The following is a 22354-nucleotide window of genomic DNA, read 5'->3' on the forward strand; positions in this document are numbered from 1 at the left end:
TGTTTCTTGCAAAGTTCAGAAGTATGCTGTGTTGGATTAACCAATAGTGAAGTTTATGCAGGTCAAACTGGAGTTGGGGTTGAATTATAAAGTAGGAGGGACTGTAGGTGACAATGTCATCTCCACAAAGCAGTACAGAAAGATGGTGGAAGTCATATGGCAATTTTTTGATGAATATAGGGAAAAGTGGGGGGAAGATTGGAATCTTGAGGGACTTCTTTAAGGAGGTGGGCTGTGTCAGTGAGGGCTTTTCCTACTCTGACTTTGAAATGACTGTTTTCCAAAAGTAGTTTAAGCCAGAGTAACATTCAGTGCTAGTTCTGATTTAAGTTTGTGCATTCATGAGGACAGGTTAGTCATTCAGATTAAAGGTTTTAGCAAAATCAATAGAAAGAGCCCCCATAGTGATATCCTTGCTCATATTTTGTAAGATGTCATCTGTAAAGGTCTTAATGGCTTTTGCAGTGCTGTAGTCAGGCTGGATGCCAGGCTATGTATGGTAGAGAAGGAGGCACTGCCGTATGTGTTGGGAAAGTTGAGTGTAGGCCATTTTTTAGGATCTTTTCTAGAGCTGGAAGGATGGAGATGGGGAGAAAGTTAGAAGAGTGGTTAGGGTTAATTTTTTTGGGGAGTAGTTTAATAATTGTTCTCATCAGATAAGTGGTGTGACATTTTTGGTGAGACCAAGGTTGTAGATTTGAGTGAGAGAGAGTGGATAAGGTGCACTCTGCAGTGGTATTGAAACCAGGGGACTGGGTTGTCAGAGTCAGAATGGGACTCCATTTCGATACTGTTAAGTAGAGCCTCTATAACTTTATGTTCTGTATTTCTGAATGATAAGGATGGGGGTGAGGAAGCATGGAAGGAAGGTGGTTCAGGTGGGTGGGGGGATAGTTGAGAAGAGGGAGGTTGCTGAATTCAAGAAGGAAATCACTGAGTGTGACTCTGTCCTTGTCTTTATATCATTGCAAAGAGGTAAATGAGTTGGTGCCTTCTGGGCTCTTATGTCTTCTAATTAGGTAAACCTTTTTCCAGAATTGCTTTGGAAATCATAGGAGATTTGCTTATTTAGATTTGTGCACAGGGGATGTGTGTCTTCAGGTTCCTATTAGAAGAACAAAAGTCCAACATATCGAACGGTTGTATATGTGAAAATGCCATTCATCGATGTGTTTTTTGTGAGACTGCAGTACAGTGAAGGTCAGGAAATTTGCACTTTCCTCACTGTAGTGAGATCTTGGAGTTGGTATATGTAATAAGCAGGGGATGTGGGGGGTGCAGACCCCCACAATAAAGGGTTCGAAGTCCACCATTTTCACTGTTTACAGCATTCGACTATATGAACTTTCGTTCATATAATATAGACCCGTGTCTTCTGACTGATTGTTTGGCTAAATTTCTGAGAACAGTGAAGTGGGTGCAATTGTGATAGAGGGGTCTGATTTCCACTTAAACCAGGCTTCATCCAATGGTTTTAATAGTTTTTTTGAGTTCTTTGGTTATCCAATTGGATTTATGTGGTTTTAACAACCCTTTTATTTATGGGAAGAATAGTTATTGTAGTTGAAGAAAAGTTGTGATCAGGCCATTTGAGGCAGACCATGAGAATAAAGTGACATAGTTTTTTACCTTGGTTTTGCATTCAGTTGATTGAGGTTTGAAAGCCTTTAGGGTTTAAAGGATTTTATAGATTGATTTGTGAAAGAGAATGAAATGGACCAGTGGTCACTGAGAACTTGCGGGAGGACATAGATGTAGGAGAATGAGGAGGCTATGTTTTTGATAATAAGGTCAAGGGTGGAGTGTTTAGAAGACAGAAATTAGGCCTTGTAAACTGTATGATTAGTTGCATAAGGCTATGGTCAGTCTCGATATGAGAGGTGTCAAAGCAGCGTTGACCTAGAAAGTTGAACTTGAAGTTGCAATGAGCTGCCATTCACCCACAGCTGTAAGTGGACATGTACATAATTGAAATAGGCCTCAGCTGCAGGTGAATGTCATAGGAAAGCATAATATGCATAATACACATTAATACACTTAACTGCTAGGCACAGCAATGCCTTTACTGCACTAGTTTTCATTTTTCCCCACAGGCCTGCTCCTAATAGTAGTTATTTTCTCTAACATGGTGATCTGTAGTCATCACTTCATGCTTTTACTTCATTGTATCTAACTGTACTACTGTAGTTCCATCTGCATCATTCCACCTGACAGCATTAGTGTATCTGCCTCCATGCCATTGTGCATAACTGTGGGACTGCAGACTGCTTTCCGAGGCATGGGGCACTATGACCTCTATTTCTTTTTTTGCATATGCACATGTCAGTGCAGTTCTGTCTTGAGCTGTGGGAAACATTTCAGGCTTGTGCTTGTTCACATGTATATGGACAGGTGTACTTTTGCACTATCACCTTTGCATCAGTCATGTGTATATATGTTACAAGATGCCTTACTTTGTCTTTCAGCATGGGCAGAACGTAAAAAGAATGCTGTTGGCTGCTGCAGGTGGCAGCTGAGATTGATGGTACAGAAGGGTTAGTGGTATCCTATATCCTGTCCTGTTACACCTATGGATCATCATCATTAATGTTATGCTTTCCATTTTATCTCCCTTCCAGAGGTCACTATGGTCCAACAGTGCAGCTGCCTACTGCTGCCTCAGCTGAGATTCCAGACCATTATAGGCAGTTAGCCTGCCCCAATTGCTGGCCTCAGCTGCTCTAAAGTAGCGCAAGCAGCAGTTGACTGGGTGATGGCATGATGGACTACTGTGCACTAACTCCTCCTGCAGTGAGTATGTCTCAAAGGATGGCTGTCCCATGCCATCAGGCCATCATAGATTGGTATGGTTCATGCCACTGGTTACCACACATACCCATACCAACCACCTACTTGGTCCAAGTAAAGCCCCTATGAGCCAGTCAGCAGCTGTCAGGCTGTCTGTACACCATCCTGGCTCCTGCAATGTGTCTACCCTTTGTTTGTCTATATTTCTCCCATGCTTCCTACTTCATGTGCTCACATCCATCCCTGTTCATCCATGCCTCTGCTTCTTAATCTCCATTACCTACTTCTCTCTCTCTCTCTATATATATATATATATATATATATATATATATATATATATATATAAATGGTGGTGTTTCCTCCCAAAAATACACCTTACCATATTTTACTCATGTCCCACTTTACCTTACAGTGTTGCTGCTATGTTCCTCTGCTTGGTTTTTCCCTCCTCTTGCTTTCCTGTGCTCCCCTTGCCACCCCATTTAATGAACCAATAAGGTGCACAACTTGGTGGTTAGCTGTTCACAGATGACCCACAAATCCCATGTGTTTTCCTCTTAGAGAGTGCATCAGAAGCTTGCTGATATGGGTTCCAGCTCGTACTATCTGCTGTACCTTTTATTCGCATTCTCATGAGTTCTGCATAGTGAGGCATCAGACTGCTACCCTGCCATTCTTTGTACATTCACAGTAGCATCAATCTGCTTCACTTACAAAGTTTCCTTTCCATTTCAACTAGCTTCCAGCTATCTGGTCAATCATGCTGTATATCCCTGCTTAGTTATTCATTTATACTGATATGTAGTCTCTCCAAATGCTAGCTCTGCACCACATTAAAATGGTAATGTATGAATCCTGGCCATAGTTTTATTTTCTCAGCTAGGTAAAAGTGATAGCTAACATCCAGCTGGTGGGCAATCTAAGTATTATAATGCAAGCACTAAAATACACACTATAATACAAACCTTATGAATTAATTTATGTGAAAATGCAATGAAGGCATTGAATGTTTGGTTACACAAATTATGATTTATTATGTCAGTTATGACTGTAGGTCTTTTTAAACAACTCAAAACCAAAACAAGGCTAAGGTAGTATCCATTGAGTTGGCCAACAGAAACAGGGAGGGGTATACTGAATCTCTTAAGTATCCAAACCTGTTTATTCAAAATAAACCAGAGAATATCAATTGGTCAGGCACTTCCTTCCTTGTTTACAATGATAGTACTTGATCAGAACCATAAAGTGAAACAGATACAATAACTTAAAATCCAAAAAGTCACATGGTTTATATATATATATATATATATATATATATATATATATATATATATATATATATATATACACACACACACACACACACACACACACACACACACACACACACACACACAGTGGGTATAAAAAGTGTACACACCCCTGTTATAATGCTGATATAAAAAATGAGACCACAATAAATCATTTCAAAATTTTTCCCACCTTTAATGTGACCTATAACCTGTACAATTCAATTGAAAAACAAATCTGTTAGGGCAAAAAATATGAAAAATAAAAAACATACAATAAGCTGGTTGCATAAGTGTGCACACCTTTAAACTAATACTTTGTTGAAGCACCTTTTGATTTAATTACAGCATTCAGTCTTCTTGGGTATACACCTGCCATCAATTAAAGAGACTCTGATTAACCCCAGATAACGTTCAGCTGTCCTAGTAGGATTTACCTGGCATTTACTCAGTTGTCGGCTACAGAAAAAGCCATGGTTCATAGAGAGCTTACAAGGCATCAACGGGATCTCATTGTTGAAGGTATCAGTCAGGAGAAAGGTACAAAAACATCTCCACAGCATTGGATATACCATGGAACATAGTAAAGACAGTCATCAAAAAGTGGAGAAAATATGGGACAACAGTGACGTTGCAAAGAACTGGACGTCCCTTCAAACTTGATGAAAAGAAAAGACATAAACTGGTCAGGGAGGCTACCAGAAGACCTACAGCAACACTGAAAGAGTTGCAGGAATTTCTGGCAAGTACTGGTTGTGTACTACATGTGACAACAATCTCCCATATTCTCTATATGTCTTGGCTATGGGGTAGGATTGGAAGATGGATGGAAGCCTTTTCTCACACAGAAAAACATCCAGGACTGGCTAAACTTTGCAAAACAATACATCAAGTCTCCCAAAAGCATGTGGGAAAATGTGTTATGGTTTAATGAGACCAAGGTTGAACTTTTTGGCCAGAATTCCAAAAGGTACGTTTGGCACAAAAATAACACTTCACATCACCAAAAGAACACCATCCCCACCGTGAAGCATGGTGGTGGCAGTGTCATGCTTTGGGGTTGCTTTTCATAAGCTGGAACTGGGGCTTTAGTCAAGGTGGCGGGAATTATGAATGGTTCCAAATACCAGTCACTTTTGGCCCAAAACTTTCAGGCATCTGCTAGAAAGCTGACGATGAAGAGGAATTTCACCTTTCAACACGACAATGACCCCAAGCATACATCCAAATCAACAAAAGAATGGCTTCACCAGAAGACAATTAAAGTTTTGGAATGGCCCAGCTAGAGCCCAGACCTAAATCCAGTAGAAAATCTGTGGGGTGACCCGAAGAGGGCTGTACACAAGAGATGCCCTTGCAATCTGACAGATTTGGAAGGCTTTTGCAAGGAAGAGTGGGCAAATATTGCCAAGTCAAGATGTGCCATGCTGATAGACTCCTACTCAAGAAGACTGAATGCTGTAATTAAATCAAAAGGTGCTTCAACAAAGTATTAGTTTAAGGGTGTGCACACTTATGCAACCAGCTTATTGTACATATTATATTTGTTATATTTTTCCCCTAACAGATTTGTTTGTTTTTCAATTGAATTGTACAGGTTATAGGTCAAATTAAAGGTGGGAAAAGTTTTGAAATGATTTATTGTGGTCTCATTTTATATATCACAAAAAACTGGCATTTTAACAGGGGTGTGTACACTTTTTATATCCACTGTATATAAAGGCTTAAAGTGCCAGTCCCTTGCAATATGCAGTAAAGAACATTTCATTTCATTTTTAAAACCAACGATTAAAGTCTAGAACCAAGAAAGCAAATGTATACTTACCTCATCTGTAGCTCACTATGATTAGTTCCTCAGTTTGAGTTTTAAAACATTTCTCTTCTACATTCTCCCACACAGAAAATGGTTTTCACCCATACATTTTTATTTTTTAACAAATATTCATGGTAAATATCTATAGAATCATATTAATTCATCAACAGAACACTTTGCAACTATGAAGTAAAAGATTTTAGAAATGCTGTGAGATTTCTGTTTGAAATTGTTAACAAATATTACACACATAGCCCATTTGTTTCATATTATCCCTGGAATTAAGAAAGGCTTACCATGAGTTAAGCTATAATACCACCAGCCGACCCCTTTCAGCCACCATTTCTGATTCATTGACAGGCCCACCACAGTAATTTTATGCTGTCAGAAGAATCGAAGCAGTAGGCCATCCAAACAACTAGGTGGTATTACAATGACTCATTTTTGGGGGAGCATCTAATACTCATTACCCTTGTGCTCTCCCTTGGAAATGCCTGTGGGAATGGATTAATGCTGCTGAGTGATTCTGAGAATCGCTCAGCTGTGTCAGTTATAACAGCTGGCTGTGAAAACTAATATGGCCAAAATATTGTGGTCCCCCATTATAGTCAATGGTAAACACAGTGTTGCAGGCATGTTTAAAGAAGTTCAGTGGAGAAGTAGTGGGGATGGTGTATAAGGGTGTGTGTGTGTCTGTGTGTGTGTGTGTGTGTGTGTGTGTGTGTGTGTGTGTGTGTGTGTGTGTGTGTGTGTGCGCATGTGTATCTGCCTGGATGGTTGTAATAGAGAGTTTAGGCTGGGATCAAGAGTGTAGTTGTGGGTGTGTGTGCATACATGTGTGTGTGTGTGTTTGTGTACATGAACATCTGCATATGTGTGGGAAAGTGACTGAGGGGAGTGCCTGTGCCAATGAGATGCATGGACCACCATTGGTAACTACTTCTAAAAAGTCTGTTTAGCATTAGCAGTAATTACCAGCAATAAAACAGCATTTCTGTATCACTGAATTTAGCTAAAGATGGTCTGCAAAGCCAGTATCTCTACCCCATCAAAGGATCATAGGATCATAGCAAGCTACTAGGCTATTGACCCTGAGGCCCTTATAAGTCTACCCAATAAATTAGCCCACGTTCCCACAAGTCAGCACCCGATGCCCCTTTCCAGCAAGGACACAGGTGGAATCCCAGGGGTGTATTTTCTATTTCCCATCCAGTCATCCAGGTTCCTGTTAAAGAGGGATAATGATGTTCTCTGCTTGATGTGGAGAGGGAGTCTATTCCACAGATGGGGAGTCTCTGGGAGACAAATCTATCCCACCAGCAAGTCCTATTGATATCACAGAAAAAGTTAAGGTTTTGCATGCAGGTCACACAAGTTGAGTTTGGCTTACGAATATGCAGCAATTTCATCAGGGTGGGGTCAGAGATTGCTCTGTATGCCAGACGCAGATCACCTCTATCACCTCTGAGGAGTCTGTATGAGATGGAGTAGAGGGACAGGACTTTTAGCCTATCCATGTAGGATAGATTTTTGAAGCCCTGGATTCTCCTGGTCAGGAACCTCTGTGGTCTCGCCAGCTGCTGCATGTGCTTCATGAGGTACATGCCAAAAGGGGCATTATACTCGATGATGGGCCTGATAAGGGAGGAATACAGGGAATTTATGACTTCCTTGTCTCTGGAAGAAATACCCTTACTAATGAGGTGAGCCATGTAGAAAGCTCTCTGTGCAAAGGAGGCAACATGGTTGTCAAAAGTTAGATTGCTGCCAACTTGGGTGGCCAGGTCCCTCACCAACTGCTTGCATGCTTAGGATGTTCTTATTAATGTAATAATTTGTGGATGCAATCACATTCCCCAAAGGGTTGATGATGCATTTTTTGGCATTTATTTTGAGGGCATGTTTCTGGCCCCAGTCATTTGTCTGGGTGAGACCCTCTTGTATTATGTCTACATCCCTAGGGGAGTTGATGACAGCGCCCATCTTGCAGTCATCTGCAAACTTGGTCATCCATAGACCTCTGGTTTTGGCTTTCACCTCAGAGAAGTATATCCCAAACAGCAGGGGCCCCAAGACTGATCCCTGGGGTACGCCATTCTTTACAGGTCTACTACTTGAGGTAGCTTCCCCTATTTTGACTGAATTCTATCAGTGAGCCAGTTAGCTACCTATCTGGTTACATACGGATTTACAACAAGCTGGTATAGTTTATCTATTATGCCCAAGTGGGGAATAGTGTCAAAGGCTTCGGCCAGGTCAAGGTAGGCTGTGTGTACCATCTTCCCCTTGTCCATGGCTTTTATGACTGACTCAAAGAAGTCTACTAAATTTAACAGGCATGATCTCCCCTTGACAAAACCAAACTGTATGGGATCAAGCATTTGGAGGTTGCCGATGTCCTTGTTAATGTGGTCCATGATAATGCGATACATGGCCTTGTAAATCAGGCTAGTTAATTTGATGGGTCTATAATCGCCTGGATCGGTGGACGCTACACCTTTGTGCAGAGGGATGACAATGGCCATCCTCCACTTGGCTGGGATGAAACCAGTAATCAGGCTTAGATTGAATAGGGTACCTAATAGTGGTGCAAATTCCTGCCTGCGTTGATGCAGGATGCAGCCTGGGATGTTATCGGGTCCCATGGAATCTGTGTTTTTAGCCTTTGACAGGGTGGTAATGACTTTTTGCGAATACATCCAGCACCAGCGGAGAAAAGTTGATAACTCTAATCAAATAAAAATAAGTAAATATCGCAATGATAAGCCTTTCATCTTGGCCACGAGACTTCATCAGATAACTGTACACAATAATTAAACTTCTTAAATACCATTTCAAATCATCCAATTAACCATTCATTTCCCCTTTTAACTTTTAACCCTTCCTAACCCATTGCCATTAAAAGCACATTCTTTAGTGACACAACAAATAACTTTCTAACTCACGAATATTCAACCATTATAAAACGCTACATTTATAGAAATAAAAAAAGTTGAAATATAAATAAAATGAATGTATCCTGGGCTTATCATTGTGATATTTACTTATTTTTATTCCATTAAAGTTATCAACTGTTGTCCACCGGTGCTGGATATTTTCACATCTTTTAATTTATTTTGGTTACTGTGGTGTGCACATTTTTGGTTTAATTTGGTAATTAATTGTTCCCTAGAGATAAGGGGTGGGAGGCAGGTGCTGGGGATATCCTGGATTACTGATTGGGGGACAGAGGGGTGGAGTTTTCACTGAACCTGTCTGCCAGCAATTTGGCTATATCCACGGCATTTGTGCACATAGTGTCCTCGACCATTGGTTCTGAGCAGATTTGGGTGTTTCCCGTAGATTGCAGACATATGTGAAAAAGGTCTTATGATTGTCTTTAGTAGATGTGGCCAGTTTGGACTCAAAGTTAGCTTGGAGGACTTCACTAATACCCTTATTTGCCTGTTTAGGCCAAGGAGAGATTGCTTCCAGTTTGGCACCTGTTCCTTCTTGGTCCTGGACAGCAATTTTTTCCTTTTGGTGTAGATTTTATTTATAGCTGATGTCCACCAGACAGGTTTACTCTTCCTTGAGGAAGAGGATTTTGTCCTGTCAGGTATTTCTGAATCCATGCATTTATATACATGGTAGTTTAGTACTTTGGTGTAGGTTTGGACATTAGTGCCAGTTACTACTGTTGGGGAGGGGTCTATGAAGCTGTTTAGACCTTCCCTCAGGAGGTTATAATCAGCTTTGGAGAAGTTTTTTTGTTTAACCCTAGCTGCAGGGGGGGGGTCAGGGGAGATGATAACTTTTAAGATGACCGCTTTGTGGTCTAATCTTACCAGAGATGATGACACTATAGGGGTGCTGCAGTGGTTTCCTGCGTTGGTTAGTACCAAGTCCAAGATGTTGTCACTTCTTGTGGGGGTGTCAACCAGCTGGTCCAAGGCACTAGCATTGATGAAGTCAAGGAATCTTTGAGCATTTGTGTTCTGACTCAAGTAGATCTTTCAGTCAATGGTTGGGTAGTTAAAATCGCCCAAGATCAGGCTATAAGGTTGAATCTTAATAGATTCGAGGAGGTCCAGATAGACGGTGTGGGTGTCCTAAGTCAATGTTGGGGGCCTGTAGCTAACTATGATTTGAATAGGAGTCTTGTCAACCATTAACTCACCTGGTGTGCCTCCTGTGCATCATACTGTTCAGTCTAGAGGTGTGTATGTATTTAATATATGTTGAAACACCACCTCCTTTGGCTTTTCTGCCCTCAGTTTGAGGTCTGTATGTATGATAGGATGAGTAATCAGGTAAGGATGGGGTGCTCCCCACAGCTTTGAACCAGGTTTTTGTGACTGCACAAATATCAGCATCTTCCAGGTTTAAGAATGCTTGCAATGAGTGCAGTTTCATGTTGAGACTCCTAGCATTCACCAGTATGACCTTTAAATTGCATTTAGATGAGATTCTCGTGTTGGTAGTTTTGACCTCAAGACATTGCTTAGAAAAAGGCACTATAGGGGAAGAAAGAGCCTTTGCCAGGAGCCTGAAGCCCAATGGAGGCCATCTCTGCCAAAGCATCGTGGTCTGTCAGAAATGACTTCCCAGGCCGACAGGTACTGGATCTCCTTAGAATTACACCAGAAACTAAGCCAATTGTTAAAGTCAGTCATTTTTTGTTTGTATTGAGGCATCATTCTGGGTGACGATAGAATGCTGCTTAAGGCTAGGGATATAACTGCCTGGAAAACATATTTGGTGTGCTTGATCATGTCTCTCTTCATATAGTCAGTCCATTTAGGTACGTCTCAAGTCATTCATGCCTACATGTACTATGACAGAGTCATAGCAGTACTTGTTGAGGGACTTCAGTGCATGGGTGATGTGGCAGAGTCTGGCACCTGACAAACAACTTACAGTAACTTTCTCCTTATCCAGCCTGGTGAGGGGCACATCTATATGTCTCATAATGGAGTCTCCTATGATTAATATATTGGATTTATGGTTAAGCATTGACAGCTGTGAGACACAGCCATGTGGACTGTGTGTGGTGTGGTAGGCTGTGGAATTTGAGTGTGTTTTTGTCTCAAAGGTCTCTTTTGTTTACATATCTTTTTCTTAAGAACTCCCACATATGTGGGTGTATGCTGTGTTGGTCTGGGTGATGACTGAGGTGTGGTGTTTGTGCAGCCAACCTTCTCAGTGCCAGGTATTCTGGCTTGTGAGGGAGACAGCATAGACTCCAGGTTTTTAATGTAATTGCATCTCTCACAAATTATGTTCCTAGGTGGTAGTAAGAGATGGTTGTCCATGTATGCCCATATCAACCAAATTGGCAGGAGAAACTGTAGGAAACTGTCCTTCCATATTTATCAGAACTGGTGAGGGGGATGAGCTAAGGAGAGTAAAGGTGGAAAGATCTGAGATGGGTACTAGTAGCTTTTGTTTGTACAGAGGCTGTAAAGAAGCTGCTTCACTACCTCAGGATCGAGCAAGTGCTAGTAAGGGAAAATGTGATGCTGAAATACCTTACAATGGGTTAAATCAGCACAGAGGCAATGCGCAACATGCAAACAAGTGCAGCCATCTGCAAACACAGGGTTTAAATACCAGAAAAGATGGAAGAATCTAGACGCTCAGATTAACACCCGATCCTATTAGTACCTGCACTTTCAACCAATCACTTGTGCTAGAGAAGGTCAGGCAGCCCTGTTATTCTTACTAACAGAGAAGGCAGGCCCCTACCAGCACAGGATGGCTGCCAGAAACACAGGAAACTCAGTAAGCAAAACAGCCAGGCCTGGATGCAGCAACCTATATCCAGACTATGCTACTTGACTAGGACACAGAAAACTCCCAGCAAATGCATAGAAAAGTACAGATAGACCACTCAAAAACAGAAAATACAACTCTCAGTATGAAAAAAGCAGTTTACGTTTAAGTAATTCAGTAAAAATCCAGTTACAGTAATAAAACACTACTTAGCAATGAAAATACATTTAAAACAGTATAAAACAGTACAAAAATGCAGTGCAATGTTCCTTTAGGGACAAATGACTTAACAATAAAAGTGTGGCTGTGTTACTTACAGCTTCTTTGTGCCCTCTTCCTTTTAATAGAGGAAGACAGATGAACAAAGCTCCATGCTATATACATTTAATACACAACATTAGGAAAATGTAAGTTGCATGTATTTCCATTTGGTATTTCATCAGCACCAGGTATGTCAAAATGTTGTTGCCCAAGTTACTGGAATTATGGAAGGTGTTTTGAACATGATGATGATCTGTTAGTGTGGGTTCAGGGAGGAGACAAACATGACAAGAGACTGATTCAGTTTCACAATAGATTACGATGGCATACGTTCAAGGTAAATTAGAGCAGAGATAAAATCATAATGATAAATCCAAAACACATGGGTCATATTCTTATGCCAGTGAGAAAAGAAAATCTGAGTTTTTTTTTTTTTACAAATGGCCATGCCAGATGACAAGCAGACATTATGGAGTTTTCTATAAATGATGCAGCATCTTACAAAGTTTGTACCTAAAATATCTGAGATTACTAGAAGGCTGTTAGAGCTAGATGTAACCTGGAAATGATATTTTGCATTGGGACAGAGTTTTGTAATGGTAGAAAATAGTTAAAGATTAGCCAAATGTTAATATACTATAAATAAGCTAGTTGTGGTGCAAGTTGACACCAATCAGAATTGTAAAGGAGTTGTTGCTTATAGGTCAAGTATGCTTATAGATGCACAAAGAGATATGGTTGGTTAGAAAATGAACTTTTAGTAATAGATCAACCATAGCTGACGTGACTTCATAAATCAATGCTGGTACTGCACACCCACACCACTGACACTGTCAGTCATTCCCTCCTAACAGCTTGCACCTGGGACAGCTGCCCTATTTGCCCTACCCAAGTTATAGTTTTGACGATGGTGTACTGATACAAGATGTTCCATGAATATCTTTATGATAAACATTTTTAGGTGAATACAGATCACAGATCCTTGCAAAGCATATTCAAGAAGTCTTTGTATATGGCACCTGAAAGATTGCAAACAATGTTACCTGGTCTACGCAAGTATGATCCAAAAGTGAAATAAAAGTTATAAAGGAAACAGCACATATCAGATATGCTAAATTAAGCATATTTACCAGATAATTATGAATTCTTGCTAGAAGAAAAAATAGAAATGATTTGTGTAATATCAATGACAGAAGAAAAAGTAAAAGAATTACAGTAGTGGACTGGTACTGACTTAGAAATGCAGCTACTGAAAGATGCCACAGTGGAAGACTGGAATGAGTAAAATAAGTTCATAAGTTGTGTGCCAGCATTAATTCCATATGGCGTCTAGTAATCCTCACTCCAAGATTTCTGAATTGCAAACTTTTTCCCCCAGTCCACTATTCCAGTTGTCCTTAAAGGATTCTAAGTTCTTGCTGTCTCTAATTTGAGGTGGTAATTTATTCTATAATATCACTATTTTTTAGTTAAGTAAGAATGATGTAATCGTGCCTCAGTAGTATCTAAATCAAACTTTATAGCTTGATGTCTCCATGTTAATCTACAGTTGTAATTTTTTATGTTCAAGATAGCTTACCAACTGGAGTTGTGAAAGACTTTGTAGACCAGATCCTTTATTCACTCCCATCAAGGCAAAACTTTTAAACAGTGTTCAACCAATCATGCTGCTCAGGGGTGGTTCCTCTTCAATGGCTAATGGAGACAGGTCCCTCTGGTGGTAGTCCTCCAAAGTTACAAGTAGCAGGGATAAGTTCTGCTTATTACGTCTTCCTGGTTCTACTTTTTATGTTTATGCTTTGTTCTTTCAGAATAGGTTTTAGAGGTACCATTCCATTAAAGCTCGGTGGTTTATCTGCTGTCAATTCCATAATCCACTTGGTCTCTTCCACCTCTGTTCTGTTTCTCATGTCAACTCCCCTTAGGTTTTCTTTCAGCTTCATTAGAGCCCTAAATTTGAAACTGTGATTTTCTTCCGCCCTAGTATGTTGATACAGGGCATTTGTAGTTACTTGATTTCTTATGTTTGATAGATGGCATAAAATCCGTTCCTTAAAAGCCCTATTTGTTTTACCTACATAGTAGGTACCGAAAGTGCTTATCCTACATTCTCTTCGTTTGTTTTGTCTTTTAAGAGTTTTATTAAATTGCAGATTTTATTGTGCCTATGGTGGCATGTCTAAATTGTTTTCTATTTAGATCCAGGGCCTTAGTAATTTGATCATGAAAACTTAATAAACTTGTCAACATATATCTACCCATTACAAAACCATGTTCATTTAAATCAAAGATGGTGCTATCTGTGCTACTGTTCCCCAATATCTCATTTGCAACTCTATCCCTTTCAAAGTGTTTACCCAGAATGAAAGTGAGGCTGATAAGTCTATAACTGTTAACATCACTTTTATTAACTTTTTATATATTGGTGTTATAACAGATGTTTTCCATGAGCTGGAAACAGTACATTTTCCCTACCTGTATACAATAGCTTGTTAAATATTCAGTGTAATATTCGTAGTAAGTGATTTTTAATTGTTAGTAACTATATGTATGGGATTGAATCAGGATGATATAAGTTAATCATTATTAAGGAAAACAAATGAAGTATTTTTTTCTTTTAGGTAAGAAATAAGTTGTTTCCATGGTCTGATGCTCAAACCTAACAAAACCACAGTTCGTAATTGGCTGAGAAAACAATCTTTGACAGGATGTATGAGTCACAGCTAGTACCAGTGAAATGCAAAGAAAGAGCAAGAGATATAATGACTTTACCAGGAACATCAGCTTATATAGAACTAATATTGCAGAGTTATGCCACCTGCTAACCCATTTCCAGATCTTCCATGAAGTCCAGTATTCCTGGATCACAGGGGATACAAGGTAGTTGCGTCATAAGGCCATTTACACCTGCTAATGGCCACACTCACATTGTGCCTCCCTTTTCAAAAAAAAGCAAAGCAGGTGAGAAATGGAGAAAATGTATGGTTACCCATCCAATCATCCAGTTTTAATGTGAAGGATGCTAGGGTGTCACTTTATCTAACTTCCAGGGAATGTTTGTTCCAGAGGTGGGTTAGGTGTTGAGAAATAAATTTGTCTCTCCAGCATGTTTTATTTATGTGCTTGTGAAGATTTACCTCCCGAATACTGACATTAGTGGAGCTATTTGACTTGCAAAGATACAAAAGACCAAGGAAAATGGGTCCTAAATGGGACAGAATGCAAGGTGTAGATCACCATACAAAAGCCTGTAAGAAACTGAGTAAGACTATAGTGCTTCAACCTTTTCCTGGTAGAACAGATACTTTAGGCCAACAGTTATCTTGATTAGGAACCTTTTGGGGGCCTTTCTAGTTGCTTAATATGTCTAAAAAGTACATCCCAAAGCTGGTGTTTTACTTAATTATTCTAACTGGGGCTGCATAAAGAGGGCTGATAACTTCTTTTGACCTGGATAATATAACATTAGATATTAGCTGTGCTAAATAAAAGGATTTTCTGACTTCTGCTGATATGTGGTGGTCAAAGCATAGGGAGTTATAAATTCAGCTTCCACAATCCCAATTACATTATAATTTTGGAGTGGGTATTTGCTATAATGTACACTGAGGAAGAGAGTTACTTACCAAACGTGCTAATACTACACTTTCTTACATTTAGTTTTAGCCCTTTTCCGAACACTACTTATTTACTATGGATAGTTCCTGCTGCAATAAATGGGTATCAGAGGGAGGTTTGACAATAATGCCAAGACTGTAGACATCTGCAGGTTTATTCAACTAAAGGTCCTGATTTCAGCTCTACTGATCAGAGAAATAGATACTGAAAAGGGGGAGAGGGTTCTGCACTCCTCAGTGTGTTGTTCTTTGGATAAGACATTAAACAGACTGTTCCAGCTTCTTGATTTGGTACTAGCTCACGTGGATGTAAAAGATTCCATGATACTTATCAACAAATGGTAGTGGTCACTTTATTTACATTATCCTTATTTATACTTCTTTACATTATTTATGTCATATTAATAACACACATCTTGTCATTCCTTTCATTTTTTCCTAAACATTAATATACGAGCTACACAGAAAAATAATCACTTCCATTTTTCATGATGTCAGGAAAAATACAAAGACTGAATTTTCTAAGCCAACATCAACTATTCTTTAAAATGCCTTTATTTCTACCTTGTCCTTTGTTCTACAACCGTAGTTTTATTTCATCTAACACAACGTCATCTGTCCCTATTTTATTATACAATCCTTCACATTTTCTTTTCCATAATATTTTGACCCATTTTTCAATTTCACAATTTTCCTTATATGTTCTATATACTATCTTATTCATATCCGTATATTTTAAATCATTTTCATTTCCGTTTTTAACAGTTCTCCAAAACTGTTCACCGTTGTACATTCTAAAAAACACTGGTCCAGATTCCAAAATACTTGTTCTCAGTCTACGTAGTCACTTACTCTGAGAGCAGGCTGCGACTAGGCATTTTGGAACCCAGTCCCTGTACTAAGCCTGTTAATAGCTAGGCCTTACACTGAGGTAAGTCACTTACTCTGAGAGCAGGCTGCGACTAGGCATTTTGGAACCCAGTCCCTGTACTAAGCCTGTTAATAGCTAGGCCTTACACTGAGGTAAGTCACTTACTCTGAGAGCAAGTCTTTCAGAATCATGGCACAGCTTACACTGAGAGCAACACTTGTGGAATCTGGCCCAGTATTTTGTTATTTCTTCCTTATTACATTTATCACTTTTTCTTTCTTCCAATACTTTGTATTTCATATTACTTTTAAACGGTAACTTATCCAGCAAAGTTCTCCATAGAAACTTCCCTGATTTATAAAAATTCACAGACCTTTTCCATCTATTCTTTATAGCATTTTTACATCTTCGTTTCATTTCTTCTATTCATATACCTTACAGTAGCCTCAATAATACTTTTACCATAACTTTTTGTTTTCATCAGTCATTAATGTTCACATTCCATCATTTTATTTTCATATTCTTTCCCTTCCATCTTTTCTTGTTTACTACTGCTTTTCTCTTCTTCATACTTCTATACTTCTTCAGGCCTTATATATACAATTTCCATAGCATTTGCAACTCTTTCCCTTTCATCTTCCTTACTACCCAGAAAAAAAAATCCAAAGATGGTAAGTACATTCTAGGAAATTTTGTTTCAAACCTCCTTCTTCTTTTGTTATTGCTTATCACTCCTCTTTTCACTGAATTCAATCTTGATCCCAAATAAAATAAAATAAAATAAAAACTATAGTTTAGCTTCTCCTCCTCTCTTTTAGCTGGAAACATATATACTCCCCCTAAATATGCTAGTTATGTATTTAAAATGTATTTTTTGTTAAATATTATAGATTAAAACTTGTCTGCCATGATGTTAGTTTTATTTATTCCAGCATTATATTTCACTGTTCTATTACATTTTCATACTCTCCAAATATCACTCCTAATAAACTTGACGGTGTAAACCCTGACTCTAGATGATTGTCACTAGTAAAGTGAACCACTGACCCCATGTGCAAAAATGGAAAAAAGGGGTTGTGGATGGATAGACACTTGTTTTCTACCTAGTACAATGTAGTCAACTTATTTTCTTAATTTAACCAAACTCTTTGCTTTCTGCCTTCTTTGATTGTAACTCAGTTTTTAAAAATAATTCCTCCACTAATACCTCTAGCACTTCACTTACCCATAGCTTATTTTTAGCCACAATCACTAAATCAGCTGCACATGACAGACACATCCATGTTATAACTCCTTTTGTCGTCTCCCATTTTGTTTTTGTCATTGCTCACATAGGTTTGAATTATTGAATTCATTACTAGTACAGACACACACTTCATGAACTTCTGTGTTTAACTCCCTTCCATACTTGTATATTTCCTCCCATCCATTTGTCATAGCTTTCGTGCATAACATTTCATAGCATATTTTGTAGCATTCATTTTTTTCCTACCTCATATATTTCCAGAATCATGACTAACCTTATCAAAAGCCTTTAACACATCACATCACTTGCCTTACATCCTTACTTTCCTTCAGGATAATATCTGTCACTTATTTTACTATTGTTTACATTTCTTTCACCTCTCTCCTCTTGATTCCAAAAGTTATTCTCCTACAACTTCATCCAAAACTTTCCACATTCTTATAGGTTCATAGGTTCATAGGTAGGTACTAGGCTATTGGCCCTAGGGCCTAAACAAGCCTAGCCAAAAAGGTACCCTGGCTTTTGGCACCCAATAAAATTATTTTCCTGTGCCCCTGTCAAACAGAACTACAGAAATTATCCCTGGGGTGAATTTCCTATTTCCCATCCAATCATCAAGATTTTTCTTGAAGATTGCTAATGAGAAGCTCTGTTTGACATAGATAGGTAGTCTGTTCCAGAGTATGGAAAGTCTCTGGGACAGGAATCTATCCCTCCTGCATGTTCGGTTTATTGTGGTGGCAAGGTTTAGGTCCCTAGAGCATGTAGCTCGGAGGGATTGGGATTTCTTTAAGTGGAGCATGTCCAATAGCTCTGGGTTTGACATAGTTTGTATGTTAGGCAGAGATCACCTCTGAGTAGGCGATATGTGACGGAGTAAAGCTGGAGTTTTTTGAGTCGGTCTGCATAGGGCATCTGTTTGAGGCCAGTAATCCTCTTTGTGAGGTATTTCTGCGGCCTTTCCAGTTGTTGTAGACGTCTTGTGAGATACATACCAAAAGGGGCATTGTACTCTATAATAAATTTAATGACTGATGAGTAGAGGGGAACAATGACCTCTTTTTGTCTGGATGAGAAACCTTTTGTGATGAGGTGTGCCACGTAGATGAATTTCCTGACCACTGTGGCAATGTGATTATCAAAGGAGAGACTACTGTCCACCTGTGTCCCAAGGTCTCTTATCACACTTTCTGTGTTAAGTAGACTACTGCCTATGTGGTCGTTCATGGGTACAGAGTTTTTACCAAAGGGGATGACAATGCACTTTTTGGCATTGAGCTTGACACCATGGCTTTGACACCAGGCATCTGTCTCAGTGAGGCCCTTTTGTAGGATGTCCACATTGTTAGAAGTTTTGATTATGGCTCCTAGTTTGCAGTTGTCTGCAAATTTAGTTAGCCAAAGACCTTCTATGTTCACCTGTACTTCAGAGAAGTAGATAAGAAACAGGAGAGGACCCAGGACTGAACCCTGTGGTACTCCACTTATCACTGGTCTGTTGTCTAATTTGGAGTCTGCTACTTTCAGAGTGTGGGTTCTGTCAGTAAGCCAGCTGGCAACCCATCTTGTGACATAGGGATTTATACCTAGTTTAGTGAGTTTATCTGTAATTCCAGAGTGGGGGATGGTGTCGAACTCCTTGCCAAGATCTAGATAGGCTGTGTGAACCACCTTGCCTTCATCTATGGCTTTGGTGACTGCTTTAAAGAAGTCTATCAGGTTTAGGAGACATGATCTGCCTTTTACAAACCCGAACTGTGTGGGGTCCAGAATTTGGAGATCTCCAATGTCTTTGTTTATGAGTTCCATGGTGATAAGTTCCATGGCCTTGCAGACCAGGCTCATCAGGCTAATGGGGAGGTAGTTCCCAGGGTCTATTGTGGCCCTCCCCCTTGTGGAGTGGGATAACCATCGCGGTGCACCATTCAATGGGCACAAAGCCTGAGGTGAGGCTGTGATTGAGCATGGTACTTAGGTGGGGTGCCAGTTCACTAAAATTTATCCTACAACTTCTTCCAAAACTTTCCACATTCTTTTTGTATTATTTACATAATGATTTTATATTCTTATTTCCTAACATTGTCATTCTCTGACTACATCTGTCCTTTCATCTTTTTCCATATAAACTTGACTACTCTACTACAAATCCCTTCATCTGTTATTCCTTTATCTAGCCATTCATTTCATATTTTACAAAATATTGACTTCTCATTTCTATTTATCTCTTTAATATTCATAATCTAATCCATCTATTTCTGCTGCTGATTCTTCCATTCCTTCTTTTATTAATTCTTCCATTTATTTCATAGTAATCTCCTTTTCTAGAGAAGTCTTAACATTTTCAGTTATGTTTTTTACAATTCATTCTTCTTTTTGTACTACTCCCATTTTATACATTCTACTCACGGACTTTTCCATAATTTCCATTATTCCACTCTGCTTATATCTAATATCTCCTTCTTCATCATTAACTACATCCAGTCTTCCTTCTTTTATTTTACTTTTCCCAACAATGTTGACATTTTCTTTTTTTTTTCCTTTTGAAAAATGTTTGCCTAAACAACATATATTTAACTTTTTCTGTATTTCTATCTTATAGTTCGATTTCTATTTTTCTTATTCTAGCACCACATTGCTCTAATTTCATTTCATGGTTTTTTATCATTCCAATATTTACTCACCAGTTTCTTTGATTTACTCTTTTTTCAGCAATCAAAAACATTTTGCTGTATTTTCCATTTAAACATACCACCAATCTGTCCAGTTTTCATAATGTACCCTGATGTTGTTCCATAAACTCTGATGTTCCCTTTTCATTTCATCTGTTCTAGCAATCTCCCCAGTCAAATTTTTTATTCCTTTCTCTTCTTGTATTATTTTCATCATCCTGTTCTAGCCTACACCACTCTATGATCTGAATACTCAAGACATTTCTACCCTATCACTTATTCATGTCATACGTCTTGAACACATCACATAATCTATTTCAGTTCTAAAAGTCTCCATTTATATGTCCAGTCTCTATTTTCCTATTTTTAGCCCTCCACATCTTACATATTCTCTTGTTACTACACTATGTTGTATTATTTCCCCCCTCTCCTTTCTCGTATTAAAATCTCCCAATATAATAGCTAGTATATTTAATAGGACAAAGTTTTAAGTTCCTTATACATCTTTTGTCTTCTCTGTCTTAGTAATATAAGTATAAACTACAGTTATCCTTACACATCTTTCCATTTTCATCATATTACATGCAACTACTACTGCCTCATCCAGTCCCTTTATCTCTTCAATTTAAAAAAAGATTCATATTCCTGAACAAATATCACGCTCAATTGCCTATATAATGCGTTTACCCCATATTGTATCAGTTCTTTTCCTTTTTTCTTCCTTTGCACATCTCAGATTTAACAAACATATAACCTCCATACTTATATTTTATACTATTCAGTCATTACCACTCCTCTGATATCATTTTGAATGCTGTTTATATTTAGCGCTAATATTCCTAAGTCACTTTTTCTTTTTTGTCTTCCTTATTTCTAGTTTCTCCTTTTATTTTTCTTTTCTTTCTCTGTATCTCCTTCATTCGTCCTTTTCTTTTTGTTCTTCTCCTGTCTCACCTTCTACCACTTCCCGTTCTTCTATTCCTATTGTTGCACAGCTGCTTTTATCTTAAACTATAATACTTTCTCTTTGTAAAACACTTCCTATCTCATTCTTGCATCCTTCTCCATATTAGTTATATTTTCTCCTTCAGTTATCACCCCCATAATACTTTCTCTACCAATACCTTCAGTTATATTATCATCAGATCGTCTTTCCTCTAAAATATTCTTTTCTTCTAATCTTTCCTTTTCTAATATAGGGTTCCCAAATCAAAAATGTCAAAATTCATTGCATTTTTTTTCATTTTGGCCTACAATTTTTGTGGTATCTCCCCTTGCCCACATTGATATTTTGTTTTATTATGGTTAAATATCAAGTGCCTCTCATCCTTGGAAAAAAAACATGCTTTAGTTTGACCCATTGCTTCACTATTCCCTGTTTCCTATTCACAGTTATAACATTTGAAATATGCAACATTCCCCCCTCATGCACATCCAGTGTTACCCATACCTTCCACCCCCTGTCCAAACATGTCTTTCACCACACATTTTTAAATCTCATGCACCTTATTACAAACATACACAAAAAAATCTTTAACTCAAGTTCTTCTCTGTCAGATGCTCTGAAATGAACATCTATTTTCTTCCTAGTGCAATCCCAAATTCAGAAAAATATACTTATCCCATGGCACAAATTAACAATTTTTCTATACTTCATTCACAAATTTTTAAAGTAAAATTTTCAAAAGTAACCTCACAAAAGTCTTCTGTTCCTAAATGTTTCCCTGCTATGTCTTGTACTTTAAATCTCAAAGATAAAACAATACCGTGTTTAATTTTATATCCATTATTAGTGTCAGCGTTCTTTGTTTTGATTCTTACCACTGGTCTTTTCTTCTGGTTTTGTTGTCCTTGCATTAGCCTTTCCTTCTTTCAGCTCTGGTCATATCATCTTTCTTTCCTTTGTTTACCATTTCTACATATGAAAAAGTTTTTTTATTGCACACAACAACACCTGCTGCAGGGGCATACTTTTAAATCCAGCTAGTCCACTGGCCAGGCATTCTGACAGCTCCTTCCAATAATCCAGTTCATTTTCCCCATTAAT

The sequence above is a fragment of the Protopterus annectens genome, chromosome 1.part0 (assembly GCF_019279795.1).
Source record: "Protopterus annectens isolate FY-2018-M chromosome 1.part0, PAN1.0, whole genome shotgun sequence".
NCBI classification, from domain to species: domain Eukaryota; kingdom Metazoa; phylum Chordata; order Ceratodontiformes; family Protopteridae; genus Protopterus; species Protopterus annectens.